This window comes from Peromyscus californicus, unplaced genomic scaffold (genome assembly GCF_007827085.1).
Source record: "Peromyscus californicus insignis strain IS unplaced genomic scaffold, ASM782708v3 Scaffold_10__1_contigs__length_136768540, whole genome shotgun sequence".
Lineage (NCBI taxonomy): Eukaryota > Metazoa > Chordata > Mammalia > Rodentia > Cricetidae > Peromyscus > Peromyscus californicus.
This window is the reverse complement of record NW_026294391.1, coordinates 102,898,861-102,924,409: the sequence shown is the minus strand read 5'-3', so window position 1 is coordinate 102,924,409 and position 25,549 is coordinate 102,898,861.

Below are 25,549 nucleotides of genomic sequence, written 5' to 3'. Positions count from 1 at the left end.
AAGTGAAAACCAGAGACATAAGCACACCCTGCACCAATTAGGAACAAAACAGATTGGACCAAGAGCCTGGATTAAACCAAGAGCTCCCATTAGGCCAAGAGTATCTACTGTACCAAAAGAGGCTCCCTTAGACACAGACCACACTTGCACGGAGTGGAGGAAGAGATGGATAGACGCCAGTGCAAAAACACAGTCAACAACATAAAGACCAATATTATACAATCAGAACCTAGTGGTGATACATCAGCAAGACCTGAACATCCCAAAGCAGACGAAGCAGAAGAAATAAAACTGAAAAAATAACCTTAAGAAGATAATAAATACTTTTAAAGAGGAAATGAAGACTACCCTTAAAGAATTCAAAAAAAAAGACAAACAAAAAAATTGGAAGAATTCAATAAATCCCTTAAAGAAAGCCAAGAAAAAAGCAATTAAACAGGTGAATCAAATAGTCCAAGATTTGAAAACTGAAATAGAGGCAATAAAGAAGACACAAACTGAGAGAAGGCTGGAAATGGAAAATCTGAGTGAATGAACAGGAACTACAGACACAAGTATAACCAACAGAATGCAAGAGATGGAAGAGAGAATCTCTGGTGTTGAAGATACAATAGAGGAAATAGATTCATCAGTCAAAGAAAACACTAAAGCCAAGAAAAGTCATAACACAAAATGTACAGGAAATTTGGGACACCACGAAAAGACCAAACCTAAGAATAATAGGGATAGAAGAAGGAGAAGAATGCCAACTCAACGGCACAGAAAATATATTCAACAAAATCATAGAAGAAAACTTTCCCAACTTAAAGAAGGAAATGCCTATGAAGGTACAAGAAGCTTAGAGAACACCAAATAGACTGGATCCAAAAAAAAGACCCCTCACCACATTATAATAAAACCACTGAACATACAGCATAAAGAGAAAATATTAAGAGCTGCAAAGAAAAAAGGTCAAGTAACATATAAAGGCAGATCCATAAGAATAACACCTGACTCCTCAGTGGAAACTCTGAAAGCCAGAAGGTCCTAGACAGATGTAATGCAGACACTAAGAGACCATGGACGCCAACCCAGACTATTATATCCAGCAAAACTCAATCGCCATAGATGGAATAAACAAAATATTCCATGATAAAACCAGATTTGAACAATACCTATCCACAAATGCAGCCCTACAGAAAGCACTAGAAGGAAAAACTCCAATCTAAGGAAATTAGATGCAACCATAAAAATACAGACAATAGATAATCCCACAGAAACAAATACCAAAGAAGAGAAACACACAACACTACCAAGAAAAAATAACAGGAATTGACAACCACTGGTCATTAATATCCATTAATATCAATGGTCTCAATTCACCTATAAAAAGACACAGGCTGACAGAATGGATACAAAAACAGGATCCATCCTTCTCTTGCATACAAGAAACACATCTCAACTTTAAATACAGACACTACCTCAGAGTAAAAGGCTGGGAAAAGACTTTCTAATCAAATGGACTTAAGAAGCAAGCTGGTGTAGCTATCCTAATATCGAATAAGATAGACTTCAAACTAAAATCAATTGAAAGAGATCAGGAAGGACATTACATACTTATCACAGGTAAATCCACCAAGACAAAGTCTCAATTCTGAATATTTATGCCCCAAATACAAGGGCACCCACATTTGTAAAAGAAACATTACTAAAGCTTAAATCCCTCATAAAACCCACATACTAGTAGTGGAAGATTTCAACAACCCACTCTCACCACTGAATAGAACTGCCAAACTGAAACTTAACAGAGAAAAAAGGGACCTAACAGAAGTTATGACTCAAATGGACTTAATAGATATCTACAGAACATTCCACCCTAACACAAAAGAATATACCTTCTTCTGAGCACCCCATGGAACCTTCTCTAAAATTGACCACATGCTTGGTCACAAAGCAAATTTCAACAGACAACAAAAAAATTGGAATAACAACTTGTATTTTATCAGAACACCATGGCTTAAAGTTAGATTTCAACAACAACAAGATTTACAGAAAGGCTACAGTTTCATGGAAACTGAACAATAACCAAATGAATCAACAATGGGTCAAGGAAGAAATAAAGAAAGAAATTAAAGATTTCCTAGAATTCAATGAAAATGAAAGTACAAAATACCCAAACTTATGGGACACTATGAAAGCAGTGCTAAGAGGAAAATTCATAGCACTAAATGCCCACATAAAGAACATGTAGAAACCTCACACTAGTGACTTAATAGCACACCTGAAAGCTCTAGAACAAAAAGAAGCAAACTTACCCAGGAGGAATCGATGCCAGAAAATAATCAAATTGAGGGCTGAAATCAATGAAATAGAAACAAAGAGAACAATACCAAGAATCGGTAAAACAAAGAGTTGATTCTTTGAGAAAATCAACAAGATAGACAAACCCATATCCAAATTAACCAAACAGCAGAGAGAGAGAGAGAGAGAGAGAGAGAGAGAGCATCTAAATCAACAAACTCAGAAATGAAAAGGGAGACATAACAACAGACAATGAGGAAATCCAGAGAATCATCAGGTCATACTTCAAAAACTTGTACTCCACAAAATTGGAAAATCTGAAAGAAATTGACAATTTTCTGGATAGATACACATATCAACATTAAATCAAGACCAGATAAACTATTTAAATAGGCCAATAACCTCTAAGGAAATAGAAACAGTCATTAAAAGGCTCCCAACCAAAAAAAGTCCAGGACCAGATGGCTTCAGTGCAGAATTCTACCAGATTTTCAAAGAAGAGCTAATTCCAATACTCTTCAAATTGTTCCACACAATAGAAACAGAAGGAACATTACCAAATTCTTTTTATGAGGCTACAGTTACTCTGATACCCAAACCACACAAAGATGCAACAAAGAAAGAGAATTATAGACCAATCTCCCTCACGAACATTGATGCAAAAATACTCAATGAAATATTGGCAAACTGACTCCAAGAACACATCAAAAAATTATCCACCATGATGAAGTAGGCTTCATCCAAGAGATGCAAGGATGGTTCAACATACAAAAGTCTGTCAATGTAATACACCATATAAACAAACTGAAAGAAAAAAAAACACATGATCGTTTCATTAGATGCTGAAAAGGCCTTTGACAAAATTCAACACTCCTTCATAATAAAGGTCTTGGAGAGATCAAGAATACAAGGAAAATACCTAAACATAACAAATGCAATTTACAGGAAGCCAACAGCCAACATATAATTAAATGGAGAGAAACTCAAAGTGATTCCACTAAAATCAGGAACAAGACAAGGCTGTCCACTCTCCCCATATTATTATTCAACATAGTACTTGAAGTTCTAGCCAGAGCAAAAAGACAACAAAAGAAGATCAAGGAGATACAAAAAGTCAAATTTTCACTATTTCCAGATGATATGATAGCATATATAAGTGACCCCAAAAATTCTACCAGGGAACTCCTACAGCTGATAAACACTTTCAGTAATATGGCAGGATACAAGAGTAACTAAAAAAAAAAAATCAGTGGCCCTCCAATATACAAATGATAAAAGGACTAAGAAAGAAATCAGAGAAACATCACCCTTTACAATAGCCACAAATAATATAAAGTACCTTTGGGTAACTCTAACTAAGCAAGTTAAAAACCTGTATGACAAGAACTGTAAGTCTCTGAAGAAAGAAATTGAAGATGTCAGAAAATGGAAAGATCTCCCATGCTCATGGATAGGCAGGATTAACATAGTAAAAATGGCAGTCTTACCAAAAGCAATCTACAGATTCAATGTAATTCCCATAAAAATCCAAAAACAATTCTTCACAGAACTAGAAAGATCAATATTCAACTTCCTTTGGAAAAACAGAAAACCCAGGATAACTAAAAGAATCCTGTACAACAAAGCCACCTCTGGAGGCATCACCATCCCTGACATCAAGCTCTACTATAGAGCTATAGTAATAAAAACAACTTGGTATTGGCATAAAACTGACATGTGGACCAATGGAATCAAATTGAAGACCCTGACATTAATCCACACACCTATGAACACCTGATTTTTGACAAAGAAGTCAAAACTGTACAATGGAAAAAAGAAAGTATCTTCAACAAATGGTGCTGGCATAACTGTATGTCAACATGTAGAAGGTTTCAAATAGATCCATATATGTCACCGTGCACAAAACTTAAGTCCAAGTGGATCAAAGACCTCAATGTAAATCCAGTTACCCTGAGCCTGATAGAAGAGAAAGTAGGAAGTAGTCTTGAATGCACTTGCACTGGAGATCACTTCCTAAATATAACACCAGTAGCACAGACACCAAGAACAACAATTAATAAATAGGACCTCTTAAAACTGAGAAGCTTTTGTAGAGCAAAGGACACGGTTAATAAGACAAAATGACAGCCTACAAAATGGGAAAATATCTTCACCAACCCTACATATGATAGAGGGCTGATCTCCAGAATATATAAAGAACTCAAGAAAGTAGACATCAAAATACCTAACAGTCCAGTTAAAAAAATGGGCTATACAGCTAAACAGAGAATTCTCAACAGAAGAATGTCAAATGGCTGAAAGACATTTAAGGAATTGCTCAACATCCTTAGTCATCAGGGAAATGCAAATCAAAACAACTCTGAGATATCATCTTACACCTGTCAGAACGGCTAAGATCAAAAACAGTGAAGACAGCTTAACATAAGCTGGAGAGGATGTGGAGCAAGGGGAATACTCCTCCACTGTTGATGGAAATGCAAACTTGTAGAGCCACTTTGAAAATCAGTATGGCAGATTCTCAGAAAATTGGGAATCAATCTATCTCAAGACCCAGCTATACCACTCTTGAGCATATACCCAAGGAATGCTCAATCATACCACAAGAACACATGCTCAACTATGTTCATAGCAATATTATTTGTAATAGCCAGAACCTGGAAACAACCTAGATGCCTCTCAACTGAAAAGTGGATAAAGAAAGTTTGGTGCATATACACAATGGACTATTGCTCAGCAGAGAAAAACAATGACATCATGAGGTTTGCAGGCAAATAGATGGAACTAGAAAATATCATCCTGAGTGAGGTAACCCAGACTCAAAAGGACAAATATAGTAAGTACTCACTCATAAGTGGGTACTAGACATAAAGCAAAGGATAACCAGACTGCAACCCATAGCTCCAGGGAGGCTAGTTAGTAAGGAAGACCCTAGGAAGGGCGCATGGATCACTCAATGATAGAGAAATGGATGAGATCTACATGAGCAAGCTGGGGGTGAGGGAGGGTAATGGAGGACAAGGGACAGGGGATGAGAGCTTAGAGGAGTGGGAGGTTCAAGCTGGCATGGGAACAGAGGAGAGTAAGGAAGGAAATACCATGATAAATGAAGACACCATGGGAATAGGGAGAAGCAGAGTGCTAGGGAGGCTCCCAGGAATCCACAAGGATGACTCCACCATAGACTACTGGCAATAGTCCAGAGGGTGCCTGAGCTGACCCACTCTGGTGATCGGATGGCTGAATCCCTAACTGTCATCATAGAACCCTCATCCAGTGACTGATGGAAGCAGATGCAGAAATCCATGATCAGTTCCCAGGCAGAACTCCAGGAGTCCAATCAATGAGAGAGAGGAGGGATTCTGTGATCAAGGGACATTGAGATCATGATGGGATAAGTGAGACAGTTGTTTAGCTTGAACTGTTTAGGTGGTCCCCAGGCAGTGGGATCGGGACCTGGTCCTTGTGTATGAGCCAGCTTTTTGGAACCTAGTGCCTATAGTGAGACAGACACTTTGCATTGCCTTGGTGCAGGGAGGAGGGGCTTGGACCTGCCTCAACTGAATGTACCAGGCTCTGCTGACTCCCCATGGGAGACCTTGACTTGGAGGAGGCAGGAAATGGAGGTGGGTTGGGGGAAAATGCTGAGGGGTGGGAGGAGGGAGGGCAGGGGAATCTGTGGTTGGTATGTAAAATGAATAGAAAATCTTTTAATAAAAAAATTTATATGGAACCACAAAGGACCCCAAGACTGCAAAATCAATCCCAAGGGGAACAAAAATAACAAGGCTGGAGGGATTTCATCTTATCAATGATAGAGTGGCAAAGATTAACAAAACAATCAACAACAGATGATGGAGAGGATATTGGGGCAAGGGAACTCTCATTCACTATGGGTAGGATTTCAGAATGGTCCAACCACTCTGGAAATAAGTGTGGAGAATTCTTAAAGAACTAAAACTAAATGTATTCTATGACCCAGCTGTACTACTCCTTGACATAGTTCCCAAAAGACTTGACATCCTACTATATAGATACATATTCAGCCATGTCCATTGCTGCTCTATTCACAATATCTAGGAAATGGAAACAACCTAAACAAACAAATGGAATTAGTTAATTAATGAGGTACATATATATTATGTAGAGTTATTCCTTTATAAAGCGAAACAGAATCATGAATGTTACAGGTAAATGGATAGAACCAGAAAAATACATTGAGTGAGGTAACCCAGATCCAGAAAGACAAATATAGTACATGCCCTCTCATCTGAGGTTCCTAGTTCCCTATCTTCAGTGTGAGTGTATAACCTGGAGTAACTGCTAAACCAGGAAAGTAAAAAGGGAACATGGAGGAGGTGTAGGGGAGAGACTAGCAATAGAGAGATGAATGATACAAATGATTTGAAGATGGGAATGGGAGAAGCTTTTTTTAATTTTTAATTCATTTTATATACCAACCACAGATCCCCTTCTCATCCCTCCTCCCACTTCTCTCCAGCCTTCTCTCCGCCCCATCCCCTCCTTCAAAGGCTAAGGGCTCCTATGGGGAGTCAGAAAAGCCTGGTACATTCAGTTGAGGCAAGACCAATACCCTCCCCCTGCATCAAGGGTGAGCAATGCCTCCCACCATAGGTTACCCCATCATGATCTTGATGCTCCTTGCTCATAGAATCCCTCTTCTCTCTCTCTTTGACTGGACTCCTGGAGCTCAGCCTGGTGTTTGGCTGTGGATCTCTGCATCTGCTTCCATCAGTTACTGGGTAAAGGCTCTATGATGACAGTTAGGGTATTCCCCGATCTGATTACTGGTGGGGAAACCTAAAGAGACAACTAAACCAAACTAGTGGGAACTCATGAAATTTAGATCAACAGCTGTGTAGCCTGCATGGGACTGGAGTAGGCTCTCTGCATAAGTGAGACAGTTGTGTAGTTTGATCTTCTTAAGGGGCCCCTGGTAGTAGGATCAGAATCTATCTCTGATGCATGAACAGGCTTTTTGGAGCCCACTACCTATGATGGGACACCTCACACAGCCTTAATGCAGGGGAAGGGGCTTGGACCTGCCTCTACTAAATGTATCCCCCCATGGGAGGCATTACCTTCTTGTAGGAGGGAATGAGAGGTGGGATGGGAGGGGGAGGCTAGATGGGTGGGAGGAGGGAAGAGGGGGATCTTTGATTGGTATGTAAAATGAATAAAAAAATTTTTCTTAATAAAAAAAGAAATGAGGTGCATATAGTACTCAAAATTTTTTTAAATGTTCAAAAAATTAAAATTTTAATTAAAAATAAAAGAAAAAAGCAAATTATCTACACAATATGATATGTGGATAAATTATTCTAGGTAAGTCAAGTATCTCCCCTGTGTTACAGCCAACTTATTTGTAAAATGAGGATAATAATGGCACTTATCCTACAAACTTACTGTGAGGCCTAAATAAGTCAACACAAATGAAGTATGTTTTGTCTTATTTATAATTCCTCGATTGAGATCTTTAGATATGAGGAATATGCAAACTAGAATAACTGTAGATACTGTGGAAACAAAAGGGACCATAGCAGGGATGTGGGAAAAGAGAGGTCTAGGACACACAGCATTGCTAAGAAAGAGGGAATGGGAAAAATGGGTAGAGGAGACTTACATGGAGAAGGAGAAGGAGAACAACACAGAGAAGGAAGGAGGAGGGATAAGTAGCACTAAGTATGTTTGGAAAGGTAATAGAGAACCATATTATTTTATATTTGTTCAAAATTATACACACATGTATAGATAGATATAAATACAGATATACAGCCAGGCAGTAGTGGCGCACACTTTAATCCTAGCACTTGAGAGGCAGAAGCAGGTGCATCTCTGGAGTTAGAGGCTAGCCTGATCTACAGAGCAAGTTCCAGGACAGCCAGGGCTACATAGAGAAACCCTGTCTCAATATAGATAGACAGATAGATAGATGATAGAGAGAGAGAGAGAGAGAGAGAGAGAGAGAGAGAGAGAGAGAGAGAGAGAGAGATACATAGAGTTTGATTCAAGTTGATCCATTTGGTGTGACAAGAAGGCTTCCCTCAAAAATCCACAGACTATCTAACAGAAACCTCAGTACTAGGCACGGGAAACCTCCCTTTGAGTTGTTCGTAAGGGGAGTTCAAGTAATGGCTAAAACATTATAGGTTGTTGATGTTGCTCTTGGTTGCCTTCCATAATAAAAGGGTAAGACCCTATTGCTGAAAATCCCACAAACTGATGACCCAGAACTAGAAGGAATCTAGCTGGAAATGAGTTAGAATCTTGCCCCCCTGAGGTTTAGCTTTCACAATATTGGAAGGAGCTGTGGAAACTGCCAATGGAGAAAAGAAATATAATACCTATGAACTACAACAATAATGAAAATGGCAAGATAAGCCATGGTTGCAATAGTGGTGCTAATTAGACTTAAGGCTCAATATGAGGGAACTCATGCCTGATACTATAAACTTAGCCAAATATCTATGGCTAGTGAGGCCATGGAACCTAGTGGAGAGCCTACTTCTGTCATTTTCCTAAACCAGTATAATTTCTTCATGCATTCTAAATATTTACCCTATAGTCACAGATAAGTTAGCTCTCACCCCTCATTAAAGAAAAGTAGCAGACAGATCATTACAGAAGGTCAAAACTAGTCAAAATGCAGAGAACAACTGATCTTGGGATGCCCATTCCCAATAGATACATCTATAACACAATCCCCTACACTTAAAACTTGGAATATTGCTGAAGAGGATGCAGGAAGATTGTCAGTGCCAGATGATCAGGATATTTGCTTCAGGGTAGTGTTTGGGTTTTTTTTTTGGTTTTTCGAGACAGGGTTTCTCTGTGTAGCTTTGTGCCTTTCCTGGGACTCACTTGGTAGCCCAGGCTGGCCTCGAACTCACAGAGATCTGCCTGGCTCTGCCTCCCGAGTGCTGGGAATAAAGGCGTGCGCCACCACCGCCCGGCTCAGGGTAGTGTTTTTTAAAGGATACAAAGTGGGGGGAAGTAGGAAGGAAGGGTTGGATCTTGAGGAGTTGGGAGAAGTGGAGGATGAATATAATCAAAATATACTATATAAAATTCTCAAAGAATGAATAAAATACCCAATACCAATGAAGCACACTTAATGGAATTGTAACATTCCCACAATGGTGAAACAGTGATAGTTTTATCTTGGTGGTCACCAACAGCTGTCCAATTGGATTTAAGGTCCACTCAACAGGGGGGACAATCATGCCTGGTAATAGAAAGCTAGCCAATTACCCATAGCTAGTAAGGTTACAGATTTTAAAGGAAAAACTACCATTTTCACTTCCCTAAATCAGTATAATTCCTAACTCTATCCTAATACTTTTCCTTATGCCCACAGATATGTATAGCTCTCACCCTTCATCAAAGAAGTTTCTCTTTGCAGCAGATGGAGACCATTACAGAAAGCCGTAAGTGGTCAAAATGCAAAGAACAATTCACTGTGTGGTGCTCATCTCCCATTGATACAACTACCACACAACTCCTGTACCTACAGTACAGGGAGTGTCTCAGAAGAGGACATGTAAAGACTATCAGAGCCAGAGGACCAGGAAGTCTGTTGTGAGATTGTGTCTACTAGCTATGGCAGGGTGAAGTAAGCTGAGGTGGGGTGGAGTAGTAGGGTATGAAAAGATGGAATGGGATGAGTGACATATTACCTGGAAATGTTAGGAAATCATGGATCCTAAGCACAAATAAAATACATATGATTTATAATAGAATACAATCTCTTTAAGGTGCTCCCTGAGTCTGTCATTTAGTTCATCTTTTTTGTTGTTGTTTTCTTGTAACAAAACTTGCTGATTAATTACTCTTTCTGTTCATATGGATAAACTTAAGTTCCTGCTTGATGCTAGTACCCAGAATCTGAGATAGTTCTCTATAAGACATCAAAAGAATACACATATGCTAATTTCTAAATAGAAATACAGACATTTTTGCTAGGAAAAGAGCCATAATTTTCCAAGAAGCAAAAAGTTATTAGAGGCCAAGTGTAGTAAAGTTTTATGAATTTAGGGGCATATTGAATGATTGTCTTTTTGAGGGATTCTACCTACTTCAAGTTCAGAGTTTAAATAAAGCCTTAACTTAAGCTTTACAGACTTTGAAAGTGCTATTTGAGGCTTTGGATATTTTCTTTCTGCCTTATTATGCTGGCTGAGAAAGAGGCCATGGACAGTTTTCTTTCAGCACCTGAAAACATTTCTATAAAATATTCATCAACCTTCAATTTGTTTCAATGACACATTTAGTTTTTCAATTCCAGTGGTTTCACCTGCTGCCATTTTTCAAGGAAAACACTTTAAGATGCTTTTTCTCTGCCCCCAAAAGGGCAAAAATGGCCTGAGTTAGCCACCAGAGCACTTCATCACAAGTTTCAAATGTCTACAGTGTTCAAATGAATACAAAGAGCTCAAGAGATGTCTCAGTAGGTAAGGTCATTTGCTGCCCAAACTGACCTGAGTTCAATCCTCATGACCTATATGATGAAAAGAGAGAACAGACTCCTAGAAGCTGTCCTCTGACCACACATGTGTCATGGTATGTGTGCCCTACCCCTCACACACAATACATAAAATAAAAACTTTGAATAACATACATTTTTGAACACTGTGAAAAACCACGTGGCAGAATGTAGATTAATAGAAGCAGGTTTTAAGTCATAAGAGCTAGTTGGGAACAAGCCTAAGACAAAGGCCAAGTTTTCATGATTAATAATAAGTCCCTATGTCATTATTTGGGAGCTGGTGGTCCCCAAAAGAAATTCTGACAAGAAAGTGCTACTACATATTTGACTATCCTTATGTTAGTACCACACTTTCTGTATTACTGTGCCTTTGTAAATATATTTTAAATATGTTATTTATCCTTTGAGAATTTCACATACTTACACAATGTTTCTTAATCATGTCCATCCCACCAAGCTCCCCTATAACTTTACAGAAAATGAATAGCAAATACTTTTGATATGCAGGACATAATTGCAAATGTAACCAACCTTCTTATTAAATAAGAAACACAGAACCAATGCAAAGAAGAAAGCCAAGAGGTCAGAGCTAAGAGCTAAAACCTTACCCTTCCTCCTGCAGTGGTCCTCCCTCTCCGAAAGAGAGCTAACCCTGTGTTAAAGTCTTTATATAGAGTTCCTGTCCTGCCTTCTCATTGGTTGTAAACCCAACCACATGACTGCCTCATCACTGCCTGTCTGTATAGACCTCCAGGTTTTCTATGATTCTATTGAGATTAAAGGCATGTGTATCCAATAATGGCTGTATCCCTGAACACACAGAGACTTACCCAGTTCTGCCTACCAAGTGCTGGGATTACAAGCATACGCCACCACTGCCCTGCTTTCCTATGGCTTGCTAATAGCTCTGACCCCCGGACAACTTTATTTATTAACATACAAATAACATTTTAATACAAATAAAATATCACCATACATAATGCTTGTTAATAAACCACTGTTACTAATATTTGCTTAAATTACTGATTTAGAATTCATGTATGCTTATTAAAATAAGTGAACTCTAAGGCATTATTTGGTAGGTCACTCAGGAATTGTTCCTGATGAACACATTGTTATCAGAACAGATGATCAATCACTACATACAGTTATTGTCCCAGATAACCTTCCAGAAGGAAACTGCAGCAGTGAAAGACAATACAATATTGATTACTTCAGACTTATTTGCTCCTTGCACAGTATGTATGCATACTTGCATAGTATGTGTCCTGTACAGGCAGACTATTTGAATCTTTTATATTTATTTATTATTATTTATATGTATGACTATTTTTCCTGTAGTTATGTTTGTGCACCATGTGTGTGCAGTGCCCATAAAAGCCTGATGAGGGCATTAGGTTCTCTGGAATGTTACAGAGAGTCGTGAGCCATTATGTGTGTACTGAACTCAAGCACTCTGGTAGAGAAATAGTGCTCTTCACTACAGAGCCATCTCTTTAGCCCCCACATATTTTAATGCTTAGAATCTAATTTATTTGTTTAAATTGGGGCCATTTGGAAGACAGGAATGTAGAAATGAGCCAATGACAATCAGAGAGAAAGACCTTAAGGGAGAAGAATAAATAGAGGTGGTACCAGGAAGAAAGGGGAATGATGGTAGGAAAACATTTAAATTGGGAGGGTAAGGGGAGGGGAGGGCAGAAAGGCTGCATGATGGAGAGACAGTTAACACTAAAGACATTTGAAAAGGCCATATGGAAATCTAATTTATGAGCTTCCATATATATGAAGGTGCACTATAGGAAGTTGTTGCTAAAGTTTTCCTGTCTGGCCCACAGTCAGGACAAACTCTCTCACCTGCCAGCCCCACAGCCACTCAGACCCGACCAAGTAAACACAGAGATTTATATTGGTTACAAACTGTATGGCCGTGGCAGGCTTCTTGCTAACTGTTCTTACAGCTTAAATTAATCCATCTCCATTAATCTATACCTTGCCGCATGGCTCGTGGCTTACCGGCATCTTCACATGCTGTTTCTCATCATGGTGGCTGGCAGTGTCTCTCTGACTCAGCCTTTCACTTCCCAGCTTTATTCTCCTCCTTGTCCCGCCTATACTTCCTGCCTAGCCAATGGCCAATCAGTGTTTTATTTACCAACCAATCAGAGCAACACATTTGCCATACAGAACATCCCACAGCAGGAGGTGGGCAGATAATACTTCTCCCATATGCCAAAGGATAGCAAACAAAAAGCACAGTGCCAGATGTTGGAAAGAGCCCCTCCATTCATTGGTTGGGGAGAATCTATTCCAGAGACCCCACAAAACTATATGGATATATACTGAGGTTCTGTCTCAAAAATGAAATGGGGTACTGACAAATGTTACAACACAAATGAAGCTTTAAAACAATACATTAAGACCATATAGCTGAAGATACCACACACTTTAGTCACGGGACATACAGAAATCAAACTGGTACTGACCTGGAAGCTTCCTCACTGTTGGTTAGATTTCACAGTACCAGAATGTGCTGTGCAGGCAGCTGGGGGGTATTAAAAGTCTTTCCCGTCTGTGAATCCTGTGAACTGTAATAATGAGTGCAATAATAGTTACAATAGTGGCACGAATACTATAAAGGTAACAGCTTTCTGCTTGGATTTAAGGCTCACTCTGCAGGACAGAACTCATACCTTGTACTGGAAACCAGATCAAGAAACTGTGGGTAGGCATTTATAGGCCCTAGGAGAGAACCCACTATTGATGTTTTGCTAAATCAACGTATTATCAAACATGTCTTCTAAACAGTTAACTTCATACCCATAGATCAGGGCAGCTCTCATCCATCTTGAGTTTCATTTTGCTGTGGATGGTGGTTACCATGGATACCCATAACTGGGCATAATACAGATAAGGAACCATGGAGTGCTCAGGTCTAAATGAGCTAGTCCATATGACTTTCCTGCCATTAAGACTGCAAGAACAACATGGAAGATTGGATCTAAACATCATAAGAGCCAGAAGTTGTAGAGGACTGCTGCAAAACAGCGTCTTGGGGACATAACAGGGCTGCTGCACTCATGAACACAGCTGTGGTTATCTGTACAAGGCCCTGCACAGGATCAAAACAGTCAAAATTTCAGTGTGGATGGGGGAGGGCTCACAAAGCTACATCTCTAGTTGAGAAACAATTAGGATTTGATGGCTGTTAGGGGAGAGAGTTACTTTTATGTATGGGTGTGTCCCCTGGTAGGTTGCCCAGGTCCCAGTGGATGGCTCCCATTCACATACAAGCAGCACTAAATTGTATTCAGTCATTTATTTTTTAAAAGAGAACTCCAGGGAATGGGGGAATATATGATCAAAATTCATTATACATATATTTGACATTTTTAAAATAAATACTATATTTTTAAAAAGTATACAGACCCAAATGCCTATCAGCTGATGAATGGATGGACAAAGGTATAATACTGATTTTTTATTAGTTAGCCACTAAAGAAATGGAGTATAGGCTTGTAATCCCGACACTTGACTCAGGCAGGAGGGATACTAACTAAAGGCTAGACTGGCCTATATACTGAGATTCTGTCTCAATAGTGAAATGGCCATCTACTGTAAACAGAATGGTGACTACCCTAATTGTCATCAGAGATACTGTATCCAGTAACTGATGGAAGCAGATGCAGAGATTCATAGCCAAGCACTGGGACAAGATCTGGGAGTCTTGCTGAAGAAAGGGAGGAAGGTAGGTTTGTATGAGCCAGGGGAGTCATGATAGGGAACCCACAGAGACAGCCGACCTGAGTTCGTGGGAGCTCATGGACTCTGGACCAACAGTTAGGGAGCCTCTGTGAGACTGACCTAGGCCCTCTGCATCTATGTGACAGTTGTGTAGCTTGGTCTCTTTGTATGGCTCCTAGAAATGAAATCAGGACATGTCCCTGGTAATTAGCTGGCCTTTTGGAACCTGTTCCCCATGCTGGATTACCTTGTCCAGCCTTGACATAAGGGGAGGAGTTCAGTCCCACCTCAACTTGATGTGTCATGCTTTGTTCAAGCCCATGGGAGACTGCCCCTTTCTGAATGGAGGTGAAGGAGGGGTGAATGAGGAGGAGGGAGGATTGAAAGTGGGGGGCAAAGAAGGAGAAGAGGGAGGGGAAACTGTGGTTGGTATGTAAAATAAAATTAAAAAAGAAAAAATATGAAATGGAATACTGGTAAATTCTACAACATAAATGGAGCTTTGAAACAATATTCCAATACTCTGCATGAAAGTAGCCACTAACAACAGACTATGTATTCTACGATTACATTTATAGACATACATTTATAGACATCTACGTATTATAAGATTACATTTATGACTAAAATAGGCCTTGGGGAAGGAAAAAGAAAAAGAAAGTTAGATTAGACTGTAGTGGAGATTTTGAAGGAAAATGGGTAGTAAATGTTTATGGTTATGGGATTTCTTTGGGTTGTGATTACAATGATATAAAACATATGGTGTGTCTGAAAAATTCATGTTTTTGGAAACTTAATCTCCATTGCAACAGTGTTGGGAGGTGGTCCTAACAGTGTGTTTAGTTTATGAGGCTATAATGAATTAATGTCATAATAAAAAAAAAGATTTGGATCTGTCTTTCTTGGCTTTGGGTTCACAGCTAGAAAGCCCTCATCAGATGCCAGAAACTTGATCTTGGACTTGTCAGCCACTGTAATTATAAGAAATAGATTTCTCATTTTCATCAATTACCTAGTTTATGGAATTCTATCACAGTAGCACAGAAGAGACTAAACTAATTGTGGTTTTGGTTGCATGAGTCTGTGGCTATACTATACATCAGTTAATCAGTGAATCATACAGAAATGTTGGGTTCTCTGGTCATAATTCACACTAAACAAAGCATGATTTACTGTCTAAAAATTGGAAGGAAGAAGCCTTAACTAAGATATGTCTATAGTGCTATTTGATTTTTATTTAAAAATTACTAGGATATGAACAGATTTATTTTTAGGAAAAAGAAGTTGCTTTCTATATTCATTCTTCCATATTTTTATAACAAGATATTAATTTCATATCCTAAATATAGTGAGAAATTTAAATACATATCAAAAATGAAAAGCAAAGCAGATTAGATGCCAGCATTCAACAACTCCGAGTTTTCAGTGCAATATCAGAAAAGTCATCAACACTGAAGAATAAGCAACACACCTGTCCAACTGAAAGAAATAGCCTGAAGTTATAATTTTGGAAGTCTGGAGTCTATTTCAACACTTTTGGCTTCTAGGGAGAACTTCCTAGTAATTTGTAGTTCAGTTGATTTTAGCTATCAGTCAGGTACCAGCTGCCAATCACCCATCCCTAGCCTATGGACAACAGTGGCTCCCGGTGAAAGTATAGAAAATAAGGCCCTTGATTTCTAAATATTGATGACTCTTTTTGATTGTAAGTTGCTACTCTGATTGATGAGGCATTCTAATGGAAACTAGCCACTATTACCTCAAACCATGATTGCTCAGTCATTTTTGGAAGATGGAGAGAAGTCACTCTTGTGTTTGGATTGCTTTGTTTTACTGTAAAGGCATCCCTGTGCTTGCCACTGAAGGAAAAATGAAGAACTTGCAGGTTCCTTAAAGAACTGAAAATATGTTAAGTTTTCATATCAGACTAACTCCTGTCATAAAAATACCTGGCATATCTCCTACAATAAAAAAGGACTCAAAACCCCAAGTAAAGCAATTAGACTTCAGAGATGCTTTATAAGATTAAAATGATCAGTTTCTGTCACGTCCGCCTCGACCAGCAAGGAAGACGCAACACCAGGCTCTTCTCCAAGCAGTTTATTCAGGAACCTTGAGACAATCTTCTGACCCCGGGGAAAGCCATCTTCTTCTTCTCCTTCTCCTCCGATCTCCCTTAGGGAAAGCCAGCCCACGACCTTTATAGCCACTGGGCAATCAACCCCATAGTGCCACGTGGACAATGCCGATAGGGTCAGACATACACAAGCAAGCCAGATTAGGTCCAGGTGTGCGGAAGCAAGCCAGATCCTAGCCTTAGCCAAATAAGGAGCACCTGCCATTGGGAAGGCGGAAGCCGGACTCCGGCGCCATCTTTGAGGCACGGCCGTGCATGGCTCTTTACAGTTCCCCCTTTATTGTTTTAAGCAGCAGGCAAGAGCAGAGGTCTAATCTCTGCCAAAAAAACAACTTGGACATTGTACTGGTGTTAGTCCAGGTGTCATCCACCCAGAGAACACTTGACCCATCCGATACCCTTTTTTGCAGAGGTGGGAATTAGGGCATCAACCCACATGCAATTAGACTTGCTCTTCTTGGGTTTTGCAATACAGCTAGACCCAAGTGCAGTGCACTAGCCTCGCATCCTGCACGATATGCGGCCAGCCAGGCCTGGGGAGACTGTGCAGCCTCTATGGCTGTAAAGGCTTGGATAATCATAGCTGCATTGCGCTGCTGAGAAATCCTTAAACGAACAGTGCACCACAGGCACATCAGGGAGACAAGCACCAGTAGGCCTGCCAGGGCACCTAATCCCGCCCACTCCTTTAAAAAGGTGATAGAATTTCGCAGCCAAGACATAGGCCAGGCGCACATGGGTGGAGTTGACTGCAATGATCTCATTGTGCAGGATCTGGGTTCTGCTCCTGCAGCAAGTCAACTCAAAAATAAAGCAATACACTAGAATGTGATGTTATGGGTAAAGGGTATGGCCAGGCTTTTGTAAGAGCCCAGAGTAGTCGATCCTCAGCTGTTCCCACTGGCACGCTTGTCAGAATCGGGGCTATCAGGATCAGGCACATCAGCTTCCAGGGTGTCATCATGTCTCTCTGTCTGAGGGGCCTGTCGCACCAATCGTTCAGGTACCCAGATAGGGTCTAGCCGGTCCTGTGGGAAAACACAAACAGAACCTCCCGCCCATGTCAGCACGGGATCGGGGCCATGCCAGCTACCTGTGAGGATATCTTTCCACTTCACCATGCCCTTCATAGGGCTGTATGGATTAAGACCTCTTATGGTGGTGGAGGATGTTCCTATCAATAAACCCACCATGCCCGGCTTCAAAGGGCCTTTAAAATCAGACTCCACTAATTGTACTCTCATCTGCGGAGTCAGTACAAGTCTGGTGGTGGCACGGAGGTCGAACCCTGCTGAGCCTGTAGTGGCTCTCTGCGGTTCCTCGGATGACGGAGGGTTGGCCACTGCTCCAGGTTCCCACCTTGCTCCTGATTCTCTACTGCCCCATATATTTGCGGGCCCTGAGGCCGAGGGCCCCGCTGTCCGTTTTTTGAAAGATTGCCCATTGTTATAGGCTGACCATTTATGTCCTTGACTGACCTACACTCATTCGCCCAATGCTTCCCCTTTTTACACCTAGGACAAAGTCCAGGCTGTGTAGGGCATTGGCTCCTCCCTATTCCTTGGTTACCTTCTCCTTGAGGGCAGCTACGTTTGAGATGGCCCATTTTTCCACACTGAAAACATGCCCCAGTGTTCCCTCCTTTCTTGTTACTAAGTTGTATAACTGCAGCCGCAAGGCCTGCATTAGTTAGAGGTCCCCCTAATTCTCTGCACATTTTTATCCATATTTCTAGACCTTTGTTCTTTTTTTTTTTTTTTTTTTTTTTTTTTTTTTTTTTTTATTTATTTTTTTTTTTTTTTTTTTTTTTTTTTTTTTTTTTTTTTTTTTTTTTTTTTTTTTTTTTTTGCATTTTAGACCTTTGTTCTTATAAGGGGTGATCGCAGCCTTGCATTCTTTGGTACATTGTTCATAAACTAGCTGCTTTATAAGCGCCATCACGGCATCTGGGTCCCCAAAGATTCTGCCTGCAGCCTCGACCATGCGGGCCACAAAACCTGAAAAAGATTCCATAGGTCCCTGAAGGATCTTAGTAAGGTTACCGCTCACTTCCCCTTTATTAGGTAGGGACTTCCATGCCCTTGTTGCTAGTTGATTTATCTGGTCATGGTATCTCTGTTGAGTCTGGGCATTGAGAAACACTGGGCAAGCTAGCTGCATTTCAGTTCTAACCTTTCTCCAAACCTCCGGGTTACTCTTCTTAATCTCTAATTTCTTTGAAAGGAGCAGCTCGTTAAGAGCCAGAAAAATTGGGTGCGAAGAAATTGCGCCCATGATGCTAGCACTTTTGCCTTCACCTGCTTTCACTTTCTTTAATTTTCCCGTCCACTTTTGTCGTGGCTCCACTTAACCTTCCCGTCCGGCTCCACTTAATTTTCCCTGTCCGCTTTTGTCGCAGCTCTACATTTTCCCGCTTTTGTCGCGGATCCTCACCTTACCTGGGGACTTACCAGTGCACTGCCCTGACTGCGAAGAGTTCTGAGCCTTAAAGCTTTCCCCGTACGGGCCCCACTTGTCGCGTCCGCCTCGACCAGCAAGGAAGATGCAACACCAGGCTCTTCTCCAAGCAGTTTATTCAGGAACCTTGAGACAATCTTCTGATCCCGGGGAAAGCCATCTTCTTCTTCTCCTTCTCCTCCGATCTCCCTTGGGGAAAGCCAGCCCACGACCTTTATAGCCACTGGGCAATCAACCCCATAGTGCCACGTGGACAATGCCGATAGGGTCAGACATACACAAGCAAGCCAGATTAGGTCCAGGTGTGCGGAAGCAAGCCAGATCCTAGTCTTAGCCAAATAAGGAGCACCTGCCATCGGGAAGGTGGAAGCCGGACTCCGGCGCCATCTTTGAGGCACGGCCGTGCACGGCTCTCTACAAGTTTCAACAATAAAAGCTCATCAAACACATAAAAGAAAAGGAAAGAATAGTCCTTTCAACAGAGTAACACCTGTCAAAAAAAGCATACTAGAAGGAAGCCTGGATGTTATAAATATACTATATGAAGACTTTAAACATAACCATTCAACATGATCAAAGAGCTCACAGATGCCAAGTACAAAGAAAAGTTATGAACAACAAAATGAGACTATCAATTAAAAAATCAAAATTGAAATATTCTAGATTTGAGAAATATAAAACTTTACATGTACAATATATGTGGAGGGGGTCAAAGATTTGAATGAGCTGAGCACACAACCAGTGAAGTTGAAGATAACACTATTGAAATAATCTGAGGAATGGAAAGAAAAGAATGACAGAAAGTTTTAAAAAACTTAAGCAATCTCTAGGACACCATCAAGTGAATGATTGTGTGCATGTAAAAATCTTAACATGAGAAGAGACAAGTGATATAAATATATATTTGAAGAAATAATGGCTGCAATTCTCCAAAATTTTTGAAACACATGCATGTAAGTCCCCAAGTTCCATACTATAATAAAGGATATTAGTGGAAAACCCACCACTAGTATCACTTTCCCCATAATATTGATAACAAAACAGAATGTGGGCTTTTGTTGCTGCTATTAAAAATAGTACTGGAATTTTTAGCCAGTTGAATAACATTACAACAAAAAGACAATGAAGGCACCTATGTTGGAAAGAAGTAAAACTTTTTAACAGATGACATGATTCTGTATATAGAAAATCCCACAGAATCCCCAAGAAATCTATTAAAGCTAATAAACAAATTTAACATATATACAGGAGACATTAGTATATAAAAGTCAAATACATTTTGATACCAGCAATGATCAATCCAAAGTAGAAGTGAGATGTTATGTCTATTTATAACAGCAACTAAAAGAATCAAAGATTTAAGGATAAATCTAATTAAGAAAATGAAATTTTTATAAGAGGAAAACTATAAAATATTGGTGAATCAAGTTAGATTTAAATAAATGTTAAGACATTTACATTCACAGACAGTAAGACTTAAGTTTTTTTTAAGTTGCCAATGCTATCTAAAATGATCTTCAGATTCAATGCAATGACTGAAAAACATCAAGAAAGCTTTTTATATAAACAAAAAAGTCAATCCATAAATTCAGTAAATTTTGTAAGTGATATGAATTAATATTTAGAATGTATAGAATTCTTAAAACCAACAATTAAAAACATTGATTCAAAAGTAGACAAAAAACTTAGGCATTTTCTTCAAAGAAAGTATAAAAATAATGAGGAGCATAAGAAAATGCAAATTGCCGGGCGGTGGTGGTGCGCGCCTTTAATCCCAGCACTCAGGAGGCAGAGGCAGGCAGATCTCTGTGAGTTTGAGGCCAGCCTGGGCTACCAAGTGAGTTCCAGGAAAGGCGCAAAGCTACACAGAGAAACCCTGTCTCGAAAAACCAAAAAAAAAAAAAAAAAAAAAAGAAAAAAGAAAATGCAAATCAGCATCTGTAAAGGTGCTTGCTGCCAAGCCTGGCAATTTGAGTTCAATCCCAAGCTCCACATGGTGGAAAGAGAGAACCAATTTCTGAAAGTTATGCTCTGACCTCCACTCACACATTAAAAAGAATTAAAATAATTTAAAAGTTTAAAGCTAAAAGGAAGGAAAGAAGGGACAAAGAGAGGGAGGGAGGGGGAGGGGAGGGGAGAAGGAAAGAAGGGAGGAAAGGAAGAGGAAATGAACAGACACACAGAAAAAGAAAGATGGAAATAAAAACACAGTGAAATACAATTTTACCATCTCAGGATGTCCCTGACTTAAAAACTGAAAATAAGTATATTTGAGGATATAGAGAATTGGTAACTCTTGCTTTGCAGGTGATAATGTAAAATGTAATCACAATGAAAAAGAATTTCTCACACAGCTTAACAGAATTGACATATGAGCTTACAATTTTACTCCTAGGTACAAACATAAAAGAATTAGAAGCAGGTAATTTGAAAAAATCTGCGTAACAATATTCATAACTCATAATAGCAAAAAAGTAGAAACAACCTTAGTGTCCACTGAGAGATGAGTAAACAAACTGATATGTTTGATTAAATATTCCATGATCACAAAAAGTAATTACATTTGATTATTTATTACATTCATATTTCATAGGGCCATGGAAGCCAATGTGTGTTCCTTATTGTGATGGATGTGAAGGGAAACATGAGTACGCCATAGTGTACATGTGGAAATCAGAAAACCAATGTTAAGAGTTGGCTCTCTCCTTGTACTTCTACTTCCGCTTATATGAGGTACTTAGAAGAGATAAATATACAGGCACAGAAAGCAAATAAAGATTATCAACAACTGTAGTAGGAGGAAAAGAAATTATGGTTTGATAAGAGTTTGGCTAGAACTGATTTAATTTAATTTCTAGGTTATAGCCAGTAGTAACGATAGCTACACATTTTATATTTAATGTCACTGCATTGTATACTTATGAAATACTATATACATTTTTAACACAATAATTTTTTTCTAAATCTTGGTTTGAATTTCAACTACACCTCTAATTCTATGAATCTAAACAGGTCCATGGAGTGTTTTAGCACCTCTTATGAAAGTACTGAAGATGTTCTCTAAATTTTAATTCTTAGTGTATGTGCTTATTCATATCAAATTCTGAATGGAACATTAAATAATAGGCTGAATGTAAGCAATTTAGTGACATATATGGGACTTGGTACGTCTTTTAGAAAGATAAGTATTATAACTGTAAATTGATATAGTTTATTAATATAAGAAATAATGCATTCATTAATTACAGAGCAAATGGATGTTGTGTTAGCATGAAACTTCTGATGAAAGACCATATAAGCAAGTATCTGGAAAGTTTTACTATAAAGAGTAAATAGATATTCTAGACTTTGTAAACCATAAAATCTCTGTTGCAACTAGTTGACTCTATGACAATAGCATGAAAACAACCATTAATAAATAAACTGGAATATACAAAAGGCACTTTTGAGAATTCACACACAGATATTGGCTTTCATAAATGAAATGCTTTTGGGGTAACTTCAAATTTTTTATATTATGAGTCACTTTTTTTTAATAAATATTTATATTTTATAATTAATTTAATTTTACATATTAGCCTCGGATTCCCCTGTCCTCCCTCCTCCCACCCCCAGCCTTCCCCCACAACCCACCCCCCATTCCCACCTCCTCCAATGCAAGGTCTCCCCTGAGGAGTCAGCCCAGCCTGGTAGATTCAGTTAAGGCAGGTCCAGTCCCCTCCTCCCTGCACCCAGGCTGAGCAAAGTGTCTCAGCATAGGACCTAGGTTCCAAAAAGCCAGCTCATGCACCAAGGACAGGAAAAAGCACAGGGACAAATAGCCAAACTAGTGGAAACATATGAACTGTGAACCAATAGCTGAGGAGCACCCATGGAACTGGACCAGGCCCTCTGGATAAGTGAGATAGTTGATGAGCTTGAACTGTTTAGGAGGCCCCCAGGCAGTGGAACCAAGACCTGTCTTTGGTGTATGAGTTACTTTCTTTAGAGTAGCAAACCTCTATCTCTCTTAAAACATGGCTAATTTGGATAGAGAATACACCCACTATTTATTCCTTTTATAAGAAGTGATTCTAATGCTTTTAGGGCAAAAGAGAATGTCAAAATATACATCTAGATCACTTGGCTATAATTGTATGAGATTTTTCAAGATCTACCTACCTATTAATACTTACTTTCATCTTACTGTATACTACTACAGAAATTAATATCTCTAAAATACTTGAAAGTTATGTGGGTTAAATCTCATTACATTTTTCTGAATCCAGGACCCTTTGTTAAGTATTCATTTTCTTACTACAATACAATGGCTAAAATACAATAAACTTAATCTGATTTAGTTACTTTTCTTTCATCAGCTCATTCAAATTTAATGGGGACAAACAAACACGAGAATATGAATTTCCCTATAAAGGTAGCTTGCCTCAGCCCATATTTGTAAGGATTCTGTTCTTAATTACATCATCAGCCTGCAACAGCATCCCAGCCTAAAAAGCAGGTGAGCCCTCTGTGTGTCCCTCTCTTTCCTTTCCGCTCCTTCCTTCCGTCTGTCCTCTCCCCCTTCTTCTCTTTCCTTTCTGCTCCTTCCTTCCGTCTGTTCTCTCTCTCTCTCTCTCTCTCTCTCTCTCTCTCTCTCTCTCTCTCTCTCTCTCTCTCTCTCTCTCTCTCCCCTTCTCCCAATAAAGCTCTAAAAAGGTAACCATGGCTATGATTCTTCCGATCAGCACTCTCCTCTGCCGGCAAATAAGAGTTACTTTATCTCCAAGCTTTCTGCTAAAGTTCTAAGCCCTTCTCCCTCCCCACTTCTGCGTCTGCCACATGCAACCTTTTCTGTCTGACTTCCACTGGCAGTGGGCGGGCTCAAATGGGCAGACTTGGGCGGTTTCTACAACTCGCCCTAACTCACCTTAACTCCACCTACTCATTCTCACGTGCATACAGACAGGGCCCTGATCTTTACCTTGTCCCTAATTCCAAAAAGATAAATTCTCATGTACCACAAGCTTTTCTCTTCCCAGTTCCCTGTTCTAACTCACTGTTCAGCTAATGGTACAGGACCACCACAGAACCGGAGTCCAGAGATCATCAACATCTTGTCAAACAGAAAGTTCCCAGCCACAGCCAAGAGGGATACATGTCTCCAGAGCAAATGGATGACAGACAGCATCCCACAAAGACTGTCTACCTCGGAAGACTTCCCCAAGAGCCAACCAACGTCCAATTGTCAGCTGGAAGCAGTTTTTGAGAGGAACGACGCCCCTATTCCCATCTACCTGCTTTTTTATAATAAGTGAAAGTCTGGGATGTAAGGATTCTGTCCTTAATTACGTCATCATCCTGCAACAGCGTCCCAGCCTAAAAAGCAGGTGGGCCCTCTGTGTGTCCCTCTCTTTCCTTTCTGCTCCTTCCTTCCATCTGTACTCTCCCCCTCTCTCCCAATAAAGCTCTAAAAAGGTAACCATGGCTATGATTCTTCCGATCAGCACTCTCCTCCGCCAGCATGGCCGCCGTTCAACCAACAATATTTACCTAAAGTAACTACAATGAAAACTGTCTTTTTACAAAAAACTCTAAAATCACACACAGAATTTGCCCCTACAAACCATGTGTAAAACATTCTCCCTTATTCAGCATATCTTATTCAGACATTCTTAACTGTGTTGTCAATGGCAAAATGCTTCATGGACCTAACCTAATTTACTTACCATCAGAATATCAATGGTATGTTTCAGGAATCTAGAACATACTCAAAGCTATTTCACCTGCCATTTTTCATCAGGGCACAAAGGACAAGCTGTACAGCTTACATTGTCAAGAGACAATAACCCCTTCCAGAACTTTGTGCATGTTCCTTGAGATTTGTGAATCTATTCTGAAATGAAGTTCAACCATCATTACATTAAATTGAGGCACTACAGAGTATTTGCTTGTGTTGATTTTCTCTACTTGAAGCTGATCAGTACATTAAAAACTAAACTTAGACAAAAAACAATGGGATTTGGGAGTCCTTTGCTTTATTTTAAAAGTATGAATTTAGGTATATATATATATATATATATATATGTGTGTGTGTGTGTGTGTGTGTGTGTGTGTGTGTGTGTGTGTGTGTGTGTTTGTGTCATATACATATATGCATGTAATAACAATTAATTTTTTTAGAAGGCCATGAGTTTGAAGGACAGTGGAGAGGGGTATACATGAGGGTATGGAAGGGAGAAAAGGAGCAATGTAATCAAATTATCATCTCAAAAATAAAAATATGAATTATAGCATTTTATAATAACTTCACAAGCAAACTTTAAAATAATTCAGTCAAGAGATCAAGTAGTGTTCATCATTTAACTTCTTGAGGAAAACTAGTAAATCACACATTGTACTTGTGCAGGGCATTATGTAGGATTGCAGAGACTGCACACTCTCATGGTTCT